General features: G+C 35.5%; 1 long non-coding RNA gene across 1 annotated transcript; it reads right to left on the bottom strand.

The window, feature by feature from the left end:
• Positions 1-8692: 8692 nt before the first annotated feature.
• On the bottom strand, positions 8693-15097 carry LOC126830043 (uncharacterized). Its single transcript, XR_007683667.2, has 4 exons — positions 14625-15097; positions 11759-11891; positions 10984-11059; positions 8693-10118 (listed from the first exon to the last, which is right to left on the bottom strand). It is a non-coding gene; the product is annotated as an uncharacterized LOC126830043 (long non-coding RNA).
• Between the last annotated feature and the right edge of the window lie 2268 nt (positions 15098-17365).

The following is a 17365-nucleotide window of genomic DNA, read 5'->3' on the forward strand; positions in this document are numbered from 1 at the left end:
AAAATGGGTATATGCCATACAGTGTGGTATGAGGGAAATTTTGACCGGGCAGCGGCACTATGGCCAACCCTTATATGGAATTCCAACTGCCAAGGAATCTTTTACGTGCGCGCCAATGTATACACGGGTCCTCGGTTTCGTCCCATCCGAACGAATAGACAACTGTCTCTGTCAGGCCCTCCGTCCTGCACCACTGACAAGGGAGAACCACACCGGAAAATCCCGATGAACTTCATCCTTCATTAATATATAGCATGAAGAACCATGGTGTTAAAACTCATCCTTGTATCACATAAAGCCAACTTCTTGATGACTTATTGTGCGTTTTCTTTCTTGATCTAATTGGTAATAAAGTGTTAATTGCAAAAGTTTTATAATTTTAGAGAGGTATTTTTTATTCAGACTTATTTTTGAATAAAAATATCATGTTAATATTCTCAGCATTAAATGTGGTGGTAGCTATTTACTCCTTTCCCAATGGAACATGAAAATAATAAAATTAATCAACTGGATCTAAAATCATTTTACAGTAAGAATTTTCTTTCGACCACTAATTTCTAAAATCTAACGAATATCCGAAATGTAGCGTTGATCTTACTTAATACCGTCTAATTTCAGTTTGATGACAGGAGGGTAGAAAAACATATTTAAAAAGTGTTCAGATCTAATACTTTAAGCCTAAAACTACCAGCATTTGCCATCTTCTCACCACTTACAACCTGCCTTTTATTTGTTATTGATTTAATTGATAACTTTCGCTCTAGTTTTAATACGTGTGTGTCTAACTAGCAGCTTGATCCATCAGGAAGGAATTACACAGTTGTGTTATTTCCCTGCATCAAAAGATGGCCGTCCCTATGATTTAGTATTTGATTTTAATATCAAGGCATAAAATCATAATCATGTTGATCTCCCGGTTTGTATGGAAGATCACCCAAGGGAATGAACAAATTTGGCCATTTTGTAAAGTTGGGGGTCCTTTAATCAGAGGTATGATTTTGTTGGTTATTATCCTTACTTTAAAATCAAAGGTGGTTATTGAATGCGGAATTTCTTTGAGTGCAGGTGCTTTATGCACAGTTAGAAGTCAAACGTGAACTGTTTGAACAATATACAATAAATACCCTGATATTGTGTTGAGTTTTGCACGAGGAAAATGATTACAAAGATTAGGTGTTGTTGACAGCAAAAGTGTTCTTGAAGTTTCACATTCATGTTGGAAGCAGCATACAATTACAAACCATCTGCCTATAAGTACATCAAATTATACGTACTGTCTTTGGGTGGGGGTTAATTATAATAGAATTGAATTTCAGTTTTGCCCCATAAAATGTATAGATGAATCTTTTTTGAGGTCATGTTATAATAAAATTGAACGTTCGGTGTTTAGATGAAATCTTGATAGAAGTTTCAATAAAGTTAACCCTATAAGCTTTTAGAAGTGACTGGTGTCGGGCATGAGGTATATTAATTACTCTTTCTAAAACACATCATAGAATACTATTTCTGATTTCAGTAGTTCACACAGCTAACAAACTTTTGCAGTACTGTCATATTTAAACCACTGAGGTGGTATCTTTCCCCCAGAAGCATCGACGGGTGCTCTGCACAAGATAGTAGATGATTACTCTTTTCAGAACACCTGATACCACATAACATTTTAAAAGTTCACACAGCTAAACGTCTGTAATACACATGTATGTATGGTACTAGCAATATTCACGAACGCATTAAACAAAAAACATTTAGACATAACGTCCATAATAAAGGGTGCATATGAGAACCTTGTATTATACCCCAATGCACGATAATGTTCAAACACAAAAGACATACGTACATCAAACATACCAACAATAAAAATAGCTAAAACCGTTCTTGAAAATTATGCTCCACTTTATCATTATAAATATTTCTTTTACTCATTTGTTTAGTATAATGATAATAACCTCTTACATCAAGAAGATCGGGTGTAATTTTAACTGCTCATGTCCAGTTTCAAAAGAAAGAAATTAGATCAGTCGTGATCATTTTACTACATTATCAAAAAAAAAGATATTTAAAGGTACACAGACACGCTTAAATGTTAAAAGATGGAAGACACATATATTCCGACAAAAGTTTAAATGCACCTTGGAAATCTGAAATTAAACTAAGTTTAAAGGTAATAAGTAGGCATATAACTTTACCTTGTAATTACTGGTAAATTAACATAATTGTTCTGGGAAGAGGTGTACTTCTTTCCAGTGTCTTCAGTATGTATGTGTTTGTAATTATAGACCCCATAGAGCTGAAGTGTGAGTAGGAGTGCAAAATACATACCACTTAATAACGTTTATCTACCATTTATCGGTGCTCAAGTGGATAATTTAGGGGAAAGGGTCGGATTTGAATCTCTAGGGAACATTACAGGAATCCCGATCACAACATACATTAAACAAAAAATGTCTTCACCCTAAATAAATCAACAATTTCACCAGTTTCTCGATGTCTAAAATAAATTCATTCTGTCAATTTCTAGCAAATATTAAATCTTTATTTCAATAAACCTCCAAAATAGCCGTTGAGGGCAAGTCGACGAATTATGCATGGAGTGCTTCTGCGTGTGATAATTATTTTGTTGGACAAACTAGCTACAGGTTATTTAGAAGAGTATTTTGTAACCCCTTTATTCACGTAGTATGCTAATTTTGCCCCAGTACACTTGTACTTGCTTCTCGGGAGTCACGGTGGCTCAGTGAGTAAGATGTGGGCACGTTACTCAGCAGGTCTAGGGGGCTCGCACACGGTGTTGGTATAGAAATTCCTCGGGATTTCCCTGCGTGGTTCCGCCTTGTCCGTGCATGACAGAAGGCCTGGCAGGGATCAACGTATAGTCGTTCGGATGGAACGATAAACCGAGGTCACATGTATATATTGGCGTGCTCGTAAAAAAAACCTTGGCAATAGGAATTCAATATGAGTAGGTCGTAGGGCCACTCTCTGGTCAATAAAAATTTCCGTCATAGCACACTGTATGACTTATGCCCGTCTGCATTAGCCCAGTCGGGGCAGAGCAGTAGGACGTTAAACCCCATTTCATTTCTTTACCTCTTCTTTACATGAATCACTAGCGCCAATCCGAAACATATAGTAAAGGAAATACGATATCAACGCCTTGTAAAATATTCCGAAAAGTTACCGTAATATATGGCTGTGACAAATTCATTTATAGAAAAGAAAGTGATCATACAGAGTGAATCTATCACAAACCGTCTACTAATTGCGGACAGGAAGTCATTTCGGTGTAAGTCTAGCGGAAAACATTTCTTCAGTAGAAAAGCCATTGATGGTGCTACAAATGTTTATAGATTTTAGAACCCAAGGCTAATTTATCAGCGGGAGATCAGAACAATTACATGTTTGACTAGTTGAATGTTGCATTAAGTTTCCTTATACGATCTTGTAGTTATGTGTAGGATTTGTTTATATAAAGCTATACATATAGTTAAATCTTTCTCTATTTGTATATGTCATGAGAAAAATTGATTGGTTTTTAAAAATATAAAAAAAACCACCAAATCAATATTAATTTACAGATACTGGATTGGAATACAGACAGAAGCCTATAAACCACTCTCTAGATTGTAACGAAAATATGAAACTAAATCATACAATAACCCTAATATACCACATCGCACGTTCTTGGAGAACCTGCCATTTGCTTTGAATTTAATCAAATAAATCAACATATGCATGAAGCGACCAAAACAAATTATTTAGAATAAACAAACACCTGTTGGCTTCCTCAACTTTCCTGGTATGATTTGATGACGATTCACATTCTAATGATGATCTGCTGATGGAATCAAGAGATCGTGAGATTGTGTGAAGTCTATTTGAACGTGTATGTTGTACACGATTTATGTACATTGAAAAGATATATATATCACAGTAATGCTCGAAATATAGAAATTATTTCCAATAAACACCTGTTGATTTCCTGGTATGATTTGGATGGCGATTCTCAATGATGTTCTTACTGTTGGGATCAAGAGATCGCCAGATTGTGTGTGGTCTTTATGAATGAGTATGTTGTACATGCTTTAAAGAGATATACATCACAGTAATAACTATTCTAAATAGTCTGAAACTAAACGGTAAATTAAACATGTATTACCCCATTCAGACATGTATGTATCGGTATGGGAATAGTCACCTGCGGAACAAAGTGTCCCATGTTGAGATTCAAATCTTGAAGACAAGGTCAGTCGTGATAAAAATTTCAATAGCGCGATTAATGAATTGTAAAATAATGATATAGATAGCCTCTATAGCTTAAACAGGTCGTATTGTAAAAATATTGTTCAGTTCTGCTCATCACATGTTGAGCAAAATATATTTTAAGCTTGGATCATACATTGGTGAAATATCTAAGCTCTATGTTAAGCAGTTTCCTTGAATCACCCCTTTCCCGGCAAAGGCATCGAATGGATGAAAGAAGAAAATGGGGTTGAACACCCCGCGTTTCTGCTTCAACCGGGATCATGAAGATGGGCTTAATGTCCTATGGGGGAACTATATTCCAACTGTTTTGTTACGTGCACTCCAAAGTCTACATGAGGCCTCGTTTTATTATTGTCCCATCCAAACCAATAGACTGTTTCATGGAATTCAAGATTTCACATGTTAATTATAGTATTTCACGTGAATAATAGTAAAGTCATATAAAGCTAATTAAAAGTTTCCTTTATGCAATATGGCATATTGTCATTCATTTAAAATCAATTTATGTAGGGCTCTGCTAACAATCACATATAGGAGCGTCTATTTTGTTGAAAGAGTCCTAAGTATTGTAAAATGTGACCAACAAGGACATATATGTTATAAATATGCACATTCGGCGCTAATGCTTCTACACATCATATCCAAAATTTAAATGATTCGATACAAAATTGTATGTGATTGGTAGGACCCACTTGTGCACATTCTTTCGTTCTTTCTCGCTCGATCAAGTCTATGTTTCTGGACAGTAGCGTTTATTGTCATTACTGAAAATTATTCTTGTAGCCGTCATCTTCTCTATAGGAATTCTAACATGTCATTGTTAATGATGATGTCATAATGTTAATTAAAACAGGTAGATTGATAATTATCACAGTTACTAGAATCATTTAATCACCTACAAACTGTTTAACCTTTGCTCCCCTATACTCCCCGATGTCAACATTCACCCCATGATACAACTATGTCAAACATTTACATACCAATCATTTCAATCAGTCATCTTTATAATAAAATTGTCAGTACGAAAATACAATTGTTAGAATAACTAGTAGGAAGAACCAAACTCGTAACCAAACCGCTGGCATTTATTTTAATCAATAATAAAAACAACGAATAAGAGGTAATGAAACGTTTATGAAAGGTGAATACCCGACAACAATAAATATCCTGCTGGTGATAATCATTTTAACCAAAATTAGATCCTTAATATTATGCCGAATTATGCGGACGGTGTCAGATATAACAAGACAAGAGATTTTATATGGACATCCGATTTAGCGAACAATTACTACTATTGTTAACTATAGCGTAATCCTTATCATTAATTCACAAAGACTGGTATATTCTTTTCAGTCGGTGTTTAATAAACCAGAAGATTTAACCTAACATTTTCACCTGGCACGTGCACTGGACAATAAAAACACCACCTCAGTTATAAGAGCAAGAGGTTCAGTAATAAATTGACAAATAGTGGTATTAGAAAGTTAATATCAGCAACATTATTGTTGGCGCTGACGAATTTGCTTTTGATTATTATTATCAGTGTTTCCAAATAAAATGAGACAAACAAGTTTTAGAGTACCCCGAAAATTGAAAGACTAAATAAAACAGGGGATTTCTTTTTTTTTCTTCGAGTCATCAAAGCCAAGTATTAATTTTAAAAAAACCCAACAGATTAATCCAGATTAAAATGGGTTCACTGAAGCTGAGGTAAATACTGATTATTTTTTTCTCCAGTCATCAAAACCAAGTATTAATTTTAGAAGAAATGAATCTAGAACAAAATGAGTTCACTGAGGTAGAGATAACTACTGTATTGTTTAGTGGAATGAAATCAGCCTAATGGTCCGTATACACAAAATAGGATTCACTTTTTTAAAATTGCTAAATAAATATTTAATTAGAGTTTACTGCTTTCATTAGTTTTATCGTCTGCTGTATACCAGCATAAGCATCCTAAAGAACAGTCCCCCCCCCCCATACATCCATCCTCCCGTAAAACATAAATTATATGATTCTGCGTAAATTTCAAAATGACTAGCTATTAAACTTGATAGCAGGATTAGTTTTTTTTATACAATCCGGAAAGTTTAAGAATACAAGATTCTCATGTTTCTAGACTGCACATGGGATAGAAACTTGGTTTATATATTTGAAGATATAAAATTTCCTTATTATGTATAAATCCGTTGTACATATACTAATTAGATGACGATCAGAAGGCACGCGCCACCTCTATTGTTCATTTAACCCCAGCGTGTGCCACCAGGTGTACTTTTAAGGAACAATCTCCTTCAATATAGTCAACCAGTTCAAAGTTCAATAAATTATGTCTCAAATATTAATAGAATAATGATGCATAATGTGACAGAAATTGTTAAATATAACAACCAGACATAATGATCATGATACGCTTCAGAACATTAGTGTAGTTAAAATAGAAATTGTTATAGTTGAAGTTTATCTTATTTTAAATCTCTTGTTAACCTCTCATTCATTGGGTCAATCTGAGAAAGTTGTGATACATTTTATCAACGAATGGTCACCACAGTATAAATCAATTCGACAGCTGGTCCTGGTGCTAACCATATAACCGAACAACCACTAGCTTATTTTAGTGCAACAAATAAAGGGAGTAGCTCCAGAAGTAAATGATAAAGACGCTGAAATCGCGAGGAGTCATCAAATAATCCTAGAAAGATAACAATGAAAATCTCAAAGCTCTTATACCGACAGAGATAACATTGTTGCCGAAAAAAATGAACAGGGCAAGCCCTTTTTTGTGGGTGATATATCTCGTTTCAAACTTGTTATAGCAAATATAAAAAAGGAAGTTGTGTTATCCCCATCGTGGGGACTAGTGAGAATGCCATTAGCCAATATCAAAGTGATCGAGGTGCTTGTTCTTCGTGAATAAAGGTTTCGGTGCGGACAAACTAAATCTATTTGGCATGTTACGAAATCATGGGGGCAATGGAATAAAATGTCAAATCTTTGTCTAAGATTATTTGAAAATGCACGCAATTCATTCAAAAACTGCTGTTTTTCTTTTAGTTAAGGTAATTTAAGGTAATTAATGATTTAATTCCTGGCATGGATAAAGATGATCATGATTAATTGCTATCGGTTACTAGGTGACTAGCCGCTGGGTTCGATCCTTGGGATTTTCCGGCGAGGCTTTCCCTCACTAGGACAGCGCATAGTCGTTCGAATGAGACGCAAAAACCGAAGTCCCGTGTACACATTAGCGTACACACGCGTAAAGGAACCATTGATAGTTGGAATTTAACTGTTGTCCGGGAAAACTTACCCTTATAGCTCACGGACTGTATGGAATATGTTCGTCTTCATTGTCCCGTGCAGAAAAATAGGACATTTAATCCTCTTTTCATTCATTCATTGATTTTAAAAAAAGGACAAGCTATGTTTATTTTCTATACATCACAAGAATGTTATATAACGGTTTTATACACCTACCATCTTAAGTCTTCTAATTTAATGTGAGGTATATACTCCAGTCTGTCAAACTTCCTCAATTAGTATTGTTTTTAATACTTCATATCAATTACTAGACTCTTTAGTGCAATATCTTTCCACTGTGTTGATTTTAAATAGTAAATACCCTGACAGTTGATTATAGACAATCTGTTACGAGTTTCAGGATTTGTATAAAGATCTGATCTGTATCTTGTATTGGGTAGCCTCTCCTCATGTAATCTGATTAAGACAGTATTATACACTGAAAAAAAACTTGTGTTGAAAGAACACAAACTTGTGTTAAATTCAACACAAGTTAGGTGTCTCTATTTAACAACACAAACTTGTGTTAAAACAACACAAAACTTGTGTTAAATGTTGAAACAACACAAAACTTGTGTTAAAATGTATCAAACAACACAAAACTTGTGTTAAAATGTATCAAACAACACAAAACTTGTGTTGAAACTTGTGTGAAATCTACACAATACTTGTGTTGAAACTTGTGTTGAAATTTCTGAAACTTGTGTTGAAATTTCTGAAACTTGTGTTAAAATTTCTGAAACTTGTGTTGAAATTTCTGAAACTTGTGTGGTTTCATACAAACTTGTGTATAACCATCATCAAAAACTTGTGTTGTATTTTTCCCCAATTTATATCCAGCATAGCAACCTTTCTATGCAGGACCCCTCTCTTTGCTCTGTTAGACCTGTAAAGTTTGATAAAAGAAGGAAACAAAAAAAAATTTTGTAAGATTATTTATTCATAAAATCATAGGAAAAAGTAAATTAATACATCAAAACTAAATAGATATTTGAAATGTTAACAGAAAAACAGAGACTTCAATTCTAATACAAATTATATTGTGTAATATATAATGACCCCTCCCCCCCCCCCCACTTTACCCATCACAAAATATAAAATAGCTATTTAAATTGTTTTTTGCCCCACACACTTAACCCATCACAAAATATAAAATAGCTATTTAAATTGTTCTTTACCCCAAAACAAGAACTGAGAATATAAAGATATGTACACAGTATCCCTACCCCATACCCCAAAATATATAATTCAAATATATCTAAATTTAATAACATCCAAACTAAGCACTAATAAGATTAATTATGCACTAAATTGAAACAATTTCAAAAACTGAAAAATGCTACAAAATCACACTACAAGTGATTTGTGAGGCATCTAGAAATAACTAGCATACACAGAAAACTAACAAAAGAAAATTGCTCTATTTTGCAGGAGTAATAAAATGATGTAGAGCCTTTTCCTCATTAAAAAAAACCCAAACAAAATGAATATTTTATAAATAAAAGAAGCAAAGCATCAAGATTACAGGATTGAAATAAAAAAATATCATATGTACAAAAGATTTATATACAATCACAAGTCATAAGCCACAGTGGTTCAGTGAGCATAAGGCGTTGGCCGCGAAATTTCAACTGGATTTTCCGGCATAGTTCCCACTTTTCAGTGTTGGATATGGCAAGGGATAATTGGGTACAAGCCCAGAATCAAAAGAGAGAGAGACAGAGAGAAATGGGGTTTAACATCTACTCGACACAAACTAGATCATTTTGGGATTAACATATGGTTTAATTTTATTTCAATAATTCGCTAGCGCGTAGGGGTCTTTAGCAGTGGGAGGAAACCGGAGGTCCCGGAGAAAACCCACAAGATTGGACAGGCGACCCTACTCCTTGTCTACAACCGGGGATTCGAAACCATGCCAGTTGACTCAATGACAGGAGGCCGTATGATACAGCATGCACGTGCTAACCATTCGGCCATCCACCCCCACCCCCCAGAACTGAAACCAACCCAACTGCGTACACTTTGAAGAACCCTTGAAAATTGAATTATTTGAATCAATGACAGACCTTCTGATCAAATGTGTGCGTGTTAACCATTCGGCCCCCCTGGGTACCCTTTAAAGAACCCTTGACAGTTGAAATATTTGATATAAGGGTAGGGTAGAATCACTCTAAGAACACAGAAAAGCAGGATATTAAAACGTATTTCATTTCATAAGCAAGGGAAAGTCACCTTAATGTAGGTCAAGGTTTTTTGTAATTCTGGGTGTATTTGATCTACATTTGGTTTCTAGTAATGCCTATTAAATACTTTATGATTTCCGACCAAATTCTAAGTGATTTATATGTCAGTTTACTTGCTATATTATACATACATATTTGAAGAGAATTAAAATCTAATTGTGTTTTGGAAGAAAATTTAACATTAATAACAAAAAATAAATATTTAAAAATTGGGTCAAATGCATTCTTTCCCAGAAGTATAAAATAAATTGATGCTTGGGTTCTCTTGTTGTTATCATACACCAAATACTCTTTCAAGGGTGTTCCAGCCTAAAAAATAAAAAGTAGGCAATAAGAATACAATGTTTAAATAAACAATTTATTTTGCCACATCGAGACTGAGTCTCTATTTGGTTTCAACTTTGCATAACGCTAATAAACAATTTATTTTGCCACATCGAGACTGAGTCTCTATTTGGTTTCAACTTTGCGTAACGCTTATTGTGTCTTGTCCACTTAAAGACCCAGGCAGATTATTATGCTCAAATCAAATGGGTTAAAAGTCAGAAAAATGAAATGAAATGGGGTTTAACGTCCTACTGTTCTGCTCCTATACTGGGCTAATAATGACGGGCATATGCCACACAGTGTGCTATGAGGGAATTTTTGCCCGGGCAGCGGCACTATCATCTATTCTTATATCGAATTCCAACTGCCAGGGGATCTTTTACGTGCATTCCAATATTCGTCTCATCGGAAGGACTAGACAGCTGTCATTGTCAGGCCAAGTCAGAAAAAAGTCTTGAGATTTGGGACTGAAGTCTCATAATAGGTCAACTATTCACCCGGTTCATACATGTATTGTCTGCAAATCCAGATTCCCTACTACATCATTGGCAGCACCTATTTACTTGGCAATGTCTAATTATTTTTGGACCCATTCTTATTTTATTTCCATTGACAACAAATTGGATATTACCCTTTAAAATCTATTGAAATCTATTTGAAAAGTAAAATATTGTCCATCATTATTTTACTGCTATTTACTGTAATGGATGTGATTGGCAAAAATCAAGCATGCCAAGTACTTGAAATAGCTGAGTCCTAGGCATTGCCCCAAGAAGAATAACTAGATTACCAAGCAAGTGTATAGAACTAGTTGATGATTAAAAATACAAATATGTATGTTACTTACATTTTACCTGATTATCAAGCTCTGTGAGAAAAAGTTTCCATAATATGAATAGCCATTTTCAACTGTCTTGATCTTTCTGATGTAGTTAACGGAGAAAAAAAACATACTATGTATTAGTTGACTTAAATCGACTCAACGGTTAAAAGATGAAAGTTTTAATTTAATTACATTGTATTGTAATGTGTTGGTTTGCTTTGTCACAGATGAGACAAAATGAAAAAAATGAAATGGAATGGGGTTCGGCATCCTACTGTTCATGTCGGACTGGGCTAATGAGGTTGGGCATATGCCATACAGTGTGCTATGAGAGAAATTTTGCCGGGTACCGTGACCCTAAGGCCTACTCTTGTATCAAATTCTAACTGCCAGGGGCTATTTTACATGCACGCCAATGTGTACACGGGACCACGTTTTTTTGTTCAATCTGAACGACTAGACAGCTGTCCTTGTAAGGCCCTCCGTTCTGCATTGTCTTACTGCAAACCCGCGACCTTAAAATATGCGAACCAGTGTCTAACCCACTTGGTCACCGTAGGTCCCCACAGATGAGATAGTCATATCTACATGTATCTGGACATAAGTAAGATTCTGTCTGTGCACATACATGTACTTCACAGTTTTACTATACTAAACTGAATTTTAAATTCCAAATAATAAAATGAAATTAAGGTTTATGTCACATCAGCTCCAACCGGGCTATATTGTGCCAAACACATTATGGTGAGATTCTAAAATACCACAACAACAATCTTTTCTATTAGAATTGAACACTCACCCTCAAAAAACAACTATGAGAAATCATAGGTGCTCAAATCACCATTTCTTCAGCTCTTTTTTTTCCCATATTTGGGTTTTTTGACTTATTTTATTATATGATCTTTGATTTGCTATGGCATCTAATATGGAAACTGAAAAATATAAATATGTGACATGTAATTAACTGTTTAAGATACCTTACCATATACAAACTGTGTGATATCTAAAACCATTTGAATCCCGAAGATCTTACCCAAGCCGTGAAAATCTGTTTTAATAACCCTTGTTTGTCATGTGACTGGACTGTCACAGTAATTAGAAGAGAGCCATGTGGCTTAGTGTGTAAGGCACTGGCTTGCTACCCGGGAGTTTGTAGGTTTGCTCCCAGTGTTGACCGAGAAAGCTCATTTGGATTTTTCAGCATGGATTCCCTGTCTAGTCGTCATGGTGGCTAAGTGGGTAAGACGCTGGCTCGCTAGCCTGGAGGTAGGGTGTTCTATCCCTGCATTGGCCGAGAAAGTTCACCCAGATTTTCCGGCGTGGTTCCCCCTTGTCAGTGATGCAGGATGGAGGGCCTGACAAGGACAGTTGTCTAGTCATTCGGATGATACGAAAAAACGAGGTCCCGTGTACACGTTGGCGTCCACGTAAAAGATCCCTTGACAGTTGGAATTCGATACACCGCAGTGCCGCTGTCCGGGCAAAATTTCCCTCATAGCACACTGTGTGGTGTATGCCTGTCTTCATTAGCCCAGTTCGGAGCAAAATAGTAGGACGTTAAACCCCATTTCATTTCTAGTAGTTTCAATGGAACACAAAACCTGAGGTCCAATTGGCGTGCATTTAAGCCGATAGTATGGTAGTTGGAATTTGTTGGCTGTAGCACCCGTGTCACAGTTCGACTGCTAGTTTGTGATACCCACTCGATATAAATGAGTGGTGATTGGCTAATGAATTCTAAAATCAGACGAATGCTTCGGCGAAGCGGACAGCAGGACACACCACTCAAATACAATTCGACCAAATATATTAAACATGTTTGATTCGGGCGTATGTCAGTGGATAAACTAGGTGAAGTTTAGCGCCAATTGATTCAGCCGAATCCTTTGGCTAGTTTATCCAGTACTGACGATTTAAGTTTGTACTTTCTTTATATGCAAATATCACATTTGAAAGAGGCTGTAGGCCTACTTTCTTTATATGCAAATATCTTATTTGAAATAGGCCATTATTATGTGATTCCCCACTTGAATGTGACTAGGAATAAGGTCGCCTGTCCAGCCTTGTGGGTTTTCTCCGGGTCCTCCGGTTTCCTCCCTTTGCTAAATACCCCTAGGGTGTATTCGAAACAGTGTTCCGGTGCAGAGAACGGACGGAGAATGGGTTCTTGTCGGACTTGAGAAGTCTGGAATGCGTTCACGAACACGTTCCCGTTCTCAAATCCCACACTACCTCATAGCTGGTGTGAGGGAGAACAAACATGGTCGACGCATCGATAACTGCTGAGAAAACAGCATCATGGGTGCATTTATTAATTTAAAAGTTTAATACCGTTCGAAAATTGGATGTAGTATGTGGCCAGTATAACATCAAATAAGTTAGGTTGCCAGGCAACGAAACATATGCCCACAGCAGTTTAATCGTTTGCTCAGTCAACAGGGATTGTCCCATATTCATTCTTTTGTAGGTAATGTGGGCATTTACAAGAAAAGATTATAATTTTTGTCGTTTGTGGGTTTACAAAGGTTCTACAAACTGAAACAAGGGCCTTAATTGTTGAAATTTGACAGATTTTTTTGTTTTGTGTTTTACTAATTTAAATAATGCATACAAATCGGATGATAATTTTGTTGTTCGCGCATTCACAAGGTTCGAAAAAGTGAAACAAGGGCCACAACTCTAGACATAATTCACGGAAATCGCAGAAATTTAATAGACGTCTTCGTTTTACTAATTTAAAAGATGCAAATGAATTTCACAAAGTGAAACAAGGGCCATAACTCCAGAAGAAACTAACGGAAATTATTGAAATTAAATAGGATTCATCTCATTAAAATAAACAACATATCAATTTCAAAATAATCAGGTCTGTAGACGACGGACAAACCTACGGACGAGGGCGATGACAATATGCGACCACATTTCCATGTGGGCGTATCAAAAGGTGATGTAATCGTCATCCAAAGAATTGAAAAGGAGTAAAATGGAGTCATAATTTATCATAAGTATGCCTAATAGCGAAGTCAATACCAAACAAGTTATCGTAACAGATTGTATAAATTTAATTCATCTTGTTACCATGGATACCGTTCTCTCATGTTCGAGACTCATGAAAGTGTTTTCATGTTCTTCAGCCGTTCTCGAACCTGCGCGAACACTGTTTCTAATACACTCCTACGGTACGCGCAAGCAAATCATTCAAATAAAATTGAACAATATTAGCCTCAAAATTACCTAGCGCCAGTAAGTATAAAGGATCTATCCGACAAACACTAACAACAACTCTAGGTTTATGCAGAATTAATATAACACAACATACACAGATGGCAATAGAATGAGACAGTGTTCAGGAAAAGGGCGGAAACGGAAGAAGACTACCCGTCCTACTTGATTCTAGGACATAAAGCATGGGCCTACTTGATTCGACCTTGTCTGCGATATCACCTCGGTGGAAGCGGACGTAAAATACAACTAACCCATCATTGATTCGACCAATTTAATACAAGGAAATGAATGGCATAGTTTGTGTCAAGTGAATTTAGTGAATTTTAAACCCCATTTACTCGCCCTCTCTCTACAGAGATAAATACTTTTCCTGTTACATACAATAACAATTATTGGCCATTATTTAAAAAATATATTAAAAGGAAATGAAATTCTGTTACCTGTTTTTCTTTGTGTAGTACATATGCTAACATCAATGACTGGAAAAAAAATAACGAAACTGTAGAGAAACTTCTGAATCATTGAAAGTCTAATTATTAGGCCTACACATTGATGACATTGATATAAAAAAAAGGCTGATTTGTTTGTTGTTGTTTTTTTCTTTTACAGAAATATTAAGATTACATTTCAAATAAACAACTAACACAAAAGTTAGTATCTAGCTATAGTCCATGTCTGGATATACATTTCTCCTTTTTTTTGGCCCGAACGTCTATAAAAATCAAAGATGGCGGCCAATAATTGCAACCGGGCATTACTATAAAATCAAGACAGATTCTTACCTGCTGGTCCTAGTCGGGGGTTTCTTGCAATTATAAGTATTTGAACAACGGTGTAGCGCCGATTAGCTAATAATAATTAAGCACGATTTCAGAAAAATTAAGACAGATTCATTAGATTGCTGAATTAGCGGAACACTACATCTAACTGAATGTCGCTGATATAATATCAAAGAAAGAATTTGTCGCAATGACTAAAGTATAGATACTTCTTCTTAGTTAGTTGTATTTTACGCCCGCTTCCACCGAAGTGATATCGCAGACAAAAAGTATAGATAACTTGGAGAACCATTATATCAATAAGTCAATTATGAGATACACGTGGATGATCAATTAAATTTGATTGGTTACTTTTCAGTTAACCAATACTGTCCAATTTCGATTACATCAACCAATTACATTATTAAGAGTTTTACTCATTTTTTTTGTTCATTGCACATTGAATCAATTTTCGAAAACACCAGGGTGCTGAAAATCACATGTACACTATATATTCATTTGGTCTATCAGTTTATTGGGTCAATAAAAAAAGACAGACATTTTAACTATACAGACAACTTAACACCAATTAACATTCAAGTCTGTCTGGCAATTGTCTGATTAATTGGTACTCACTCCCTTCCAGTGATTTTCGAGATGTGAATTAAGCCCTTTATTACTTTTCTTAAAACTTGACGACTCCCGAATTCAGACTTTGTATGGAGTTTTTTTCTTAAAAAGAAAACAAATCGTGGAAGGTACACATTACTTGTGTTAATGATATGAAAAAACACACAAGATTTTATAAATCGACACAAGTTTGTGTTAATGCAATGCAAAACAACACATAACTTGTGTAGATTAGTTTTAACACAAGTACTTGTGTTGAGATCCAACACAAGTGTTTTTTCAGTGTAGTAAAATATGGACTGACAGGAGGTGTAACCTGTGGAAATAAAAAGTGGAAGAGTCACCTGAATGATTGAATTCTTTTAGACAGTTGTGAAAAATTAGATAGAAAACCTTCGCCAAACTTCCTATCTTTCATTTACTTTCCTTTGGGCGACGTTCCTTTGATTGACAACTCGGTCATTTGGTCACATTGTACATGTATTGTTATTTATTTTTGTGAAATAGATCGCATTCGACTGTGTAACGTCAAATTACTAATAGACCGTGGACAACCATTCCATAAATAAACTTATAGTTTCGTGAGAGCAAACCATTTATATTGATCTATAAAGATTAAATGTCTGAACACCAATTATTATTATAATGACTCTGAACAAAGATATTTGGTGTTTTAATCAAAGATCAATATGTTGCTTTTCAAATGTGGTGATTAAGTAAGGAAGATTGTTACAACTGTCAGTAAAATAGATAGGGTACCCTCAAATGAAACATTCCAGCCTCCCCTACCATAACAACGTTTGATAAAAGTTTGGTTTCTATATTAAAAGATTAAAAGAGACAACTCTTTGTTGTTCAAATATTCATGAATTTAGTTGTTATGCCATTACGACCAGTATCTCGAACATCATTCACGTGCAGACTTCTCACAATCATGAAGATACCCTTGAAATACAGATACACGTTAAATTTACCGTATTAATCTTGTTTGGGTTTCTGAGCCAGATGGGTATCAATACCTGAATAATTATTATCACAGAAAGCGTCTACAAACTATAGTGTTTGATCCCATACATTAATAGAGTAAAATATTTCATTTGAAATCAGTCTACGATAGAAGATCATTTGAAATCAGTCTACAATAGAAGATCATTTGAAATCAGTCTACGATAGAAGATCATATGAACAATATCTGTGAAATTCTGAACATAAAATACTCTCTCGTTTGTAAAGTTGGCCTTTTTGTACATAAAATTTCAATTGTCACATATTCTGTGGTGGAAATGTAATGACAAATTTAGTATCCTCTCTGCTTCATATTTATTTTTAAAATACAATTTGAGTACAATGAACGTCAACGGCCCACCAACCAGACGGTATAAGATTAGATCCTGATGTTGGCCGAGAAAGTTCCTCGGGATTTTCTAGAGCGGTTTCCTCTTGCCAGTGGTAAAACACCTGATAAGTAACAGAGTCTAGTATCCGGTTGGACCCTTGCGTTGACCTTGAAAGTTCCTCAGGATTTTCGAAAGTGGGTTCCCCTTGCCAGTGATAGAAAGCCTGACAAGGTACAACGTCTAGTCTGTCGTATAGGACTAAAAACCGAAGTCCCGTGTACTGGTCGGTGTGCATATAACGAAGATGAGTAAGCGGAAACGCAACTGCCCAGACAAAGGTTTCCGCAGCAGACTGTACGGCTCTTGTATTTTTTCATTAGCCCTATTGGATGCAGAAAAGTAGGACGTTAAACCCCATTTCATTTCAATTCATGGACGTTAACATGAATTATAATA

This window comes from Patella vulgata, chromosome 8, assembly GCF_932274485.2.
Source record: "Patella vulgata chromosome 8, xgPatVulg1.2, whole genome shotgun sequence".
NCBI lineage: Eukaryota > Metazoa > Mollusca > Gastropoda > Patellidae > Patella > Patella vulgata.